General features: G+C 47.3%; 1 protein-coding gene across 1 annotated transcript in view; it reads right to left on the minus strand.

The window, feature by feature from the left end:
* The window catches only part of THNSL1 (threonine synthase like 1), a 10,527-nt gene extending 8,248 nt beyond the window's left edge, over positions 1-2,279 (minus strand). The window contains exon 1 of the mRNA XM_018557953.1: positions 2,240-2,279. The gene's annotated coding sequence lies outside the window, so the exon portion shown is untranslated. The remainder of the gene's footprint in view (positions 1-2,239) is intronic.
* Between the last annotated feature and the right edge of the window lie 1,068 nt (positions 2,280-3,347).

Raw genomic sequence — 3,347 nt, forward strand, 5'->3', positions numbered from 1 at the left:
GGGGGGGCAATGTATATAGAGAGCCGGTATCCAGCAGCCAGCGGGCCCCCAGTCTCTGCGCCGGGAGTGTCATCCGACACTCCCGGCACAGAGATGGGGGGCCCGCCAGCCGCCGGATACTGATCTTAACATCTGACAATCCAAAATGGGGGGGGCGCCCCGCGACGCACACTGAAATGGGGGCCCGAATGAGATAGTATGCGGCCCGCCGGCCGCTGTGAGGAGGGAGCCGCAGAACAAGGAGGCACTGAAGACAGCCCTGCAGGCACATCATGGGGCCTCGGATGGCAGTGACGACCCAGCAAACAGAAAACACATAGGAAACAGATGAAGACAGAAGACCAGACAGAAGAGGTAAGGGAGGGGGGTAAATAATTCATTAAAATTATTATTATTTGTAGCCTAATGTTGTATAAAGTACTGTTGCAGCAATGCACAATGGCACCCTCTATAGAGGACTACAAATCTCAGCAGTACTTTATACAGAAATGCTATTGTTATATAAAGTATTGTTGGGATGTGTAGTCCTCTATAGCCTGTGCCATTCTGCATTGCTGTAAATATTAGGGTTGCACCAATATACTGTATATCGGCCGCCAAAAGATATCGGCCGGAAATTGCACTTTTGGCTGAATGCTGAAAAGTGCCATTTTTCTGCTGATACATTGGCGCATCCGTGTTTTCTTTCCTCCCCGCTGGGCGCTGCTCTGTGTCCCAGCGGGGAGGAGAGAAAGTGACAGCCGGCCGAGCGCTGCGGGAGGAGAGCGCTGTGTTTGTGGGGTTTTTTTTGAGGGGGGGCCCAAAAAAAAAAATCTTGCCCCAAGGCCCTTTGTTCCTTAGGTCCGCCACTGGTAATAGACAACCAAAAACAAGGAAATATGAGAAGTTGATTGTTATGGTTTACATATACTTTATGCTAAAAAGCTGAACTCTGGGATAAACAAATATTGTGTAAATATAGGCGTGTGTATTCTTACTGGAATCCTGGAGAGCTTTGGGTCATTCTTCCTGATCTTTGCAGTAATCCAGTGTGAAACTTTCCCTCTGTGCAGGAACTTCCTTTAATAAAGACCAGTCACTGCCATTCTCTCTACTTGTGCAGGGTGACTGGTCTTGTATCCGCCCCCTCCTGTAGTTTTCAGCAGGCAGCCCATAGTGGGTGGGGCTGCAGGGTCCCTCCCACAGCTTTGATCTCTGCACAGTCTATGTACAGCACAGGGACAGAGAGTGTAACTAGAAATCACAGGGCCCCATAGCAAAATTTGGAATGGGGCCCTGTGATTTCTAGTTACGTCCCTTGCAGAGCCCACCTGAGATCCCAAACAGCTCACCTGAGAGTGACCCTGCAGAGCCCACCATAGACTCTCTATGGTGGGCTCTGCAGGGTCTCAGGTGGGCTGGTCACATCCCTGCACACCTCTTACCTGTCAGCCCCGATCCGCTGTCCGCCTCCTGCACAGGGCCCCGCCTCCTCTTCCATCGCCGGGCCCCTCCTCCTCTGACATCACTGGCCCCACCTCCTCTTCGGTCGCCGGGCCCCACCTCCTCCTCTGCCGCCGACCCCGGGCCCAGCATCCTCCTACGCAGCTGCTGGATGTCACTGACACAGCAGCGGCTGTGAGGAGGAACGCGCCCCTGCAAAGATCACTAACAGGTTGTCAGAGATCCAACAGCGACACATTCCTCCTCACAGCCGCCAGTGACAGCCAGTAGCCTGAAATGCCATAGCGACACAGGCGGCCCGCACGGCATCAGGGGGATGTCCTGGACCGGGGCCCCTTGTGCCCCATAGGTCGCTATGGCGATTGTTACGCCACTGCAGAGGGATGATATCACTATTTTTACAAGGTAATAACTGGGCTTGTAAAGGCATTTGGTGCACACACAGTGTATTTCAATCCTTTATGGCTATTAAGGAATACAATGAAATGAAAGTTTTTGTTGCTGGATTTCAGTTTTAATTTGCTTGTGAAAGTAATTTATCAGAGATCAGAATGAAACCTGGAAAGAAAATCATCTCAATACTTACCACAACCCAATGGAAAGCAACTAGTGGACCTGATGGCCCATATTGCTTGTCAATGCAACTGCTAAGTAGCAAAATGTTCCTGGAAGTTATTTTAAAATACTGATAGCTGTGTTCAGAAATCCTCTGCTGTGACTGTGCATTGAATATATAATAATATGATAGACATTAATATGGCATTACATTGTAAAATGGCAGCTGCGTGCACCTTACCTGCAGAGACCAGGCTGTTTACATGTGCACTGACAGCAACAGCACACGCAAGCTCAGCTCTCCTCCTCCCTCCAGCCCCAGGAGACTTCCCAGCATGCTCTCCTTTCCTTCTGTTAAAAGGGAAATTTCTTAAAAGGGCGATATGACAGAAAGCAAGTCAGGCCACAACACACCAGTTAATGACGGTGATATTTTTTAAGCAGCTCAGGAGAAATTGTCTTTGCATGCTTCCCAGATTTATCATATAGGAAAGAGTGAAACTTTTAAATGCCAAAATCCTTAAAAAGTGACACTACACTCAGGAGTTAAACCTTAAAAATACATTCAAGTCCCTTCACTATTAAAATTTTTTTTATCTTATTTGTGTATCACTCGGCTGTAGATCCTCAAATCATCTCTGAATTAGTGCCGACACTGTCCTTCCTTCTGGACGGGGCTACTTTTGTTCCCCAAGGTGCCTGTGCGTATTGTAAAGTAGTCACCGCTCCAAGCTCACTCCTGTGATGGGCTACAATCTCAATACAAATTAGTAACTAAACATGAGATTGTAGTCCATCACAGGAGTGAGCTTGGAGCGGTGGCTACTTTACAACACACACAGGGACCTTGGGGAACAAAAGACACCGCTCCAGAAGGAAGGACAGTGTCAGCACCAATTCAGAGATGAGTTGAGGATCTACAGCTGAGTGATACACAAATAAGATACATTGATACCTTGGTTTACGAGCATAATTCGTTCCGGAAGCATGCTTGTAATCCAAAGCGCTTGTATATCAAAGCGAATTTCCCCATAGGAAATAATGGAAACTCAGATGATTCGTTCCACAACCCAAAAATATTCATATAAAAATGATTACAATACTGTACTGTAATATAACACTGTACAAAATATAAAGAAAATAAACAAATTACCGGTACCTTTTGTGGCTGGTGTGAGGGACGACTTTCACTATCACTAACGGAATCACTGCTATCTCTTGACTCAATGGAATATTTTTCATTTCGTGAAACCTTAACAAGGAATCTATTCAATGTGACATTGTGTTGTCGCTAGACAGACTCATCGCTCGCACTGCTACAGCCTTATTCGGGTGGTGCTTTTCTACAA

The sequence above is a fragment of the Nanorana parkeri genome, unplaced genomic scaffold (assembly GCF_000935625.1).
Source record: "Nanorana parkeri isolate BGI_ZX_2015 unplaced genomic scaffold, ASM93562v1 scaffold313, whole genome shotgun sequence".
NCBI lineage: Eukaryota > Metazoa > Chordata > Amphibia > Anura > Dicroglossidae > Nanorana > Nanorana parkeri.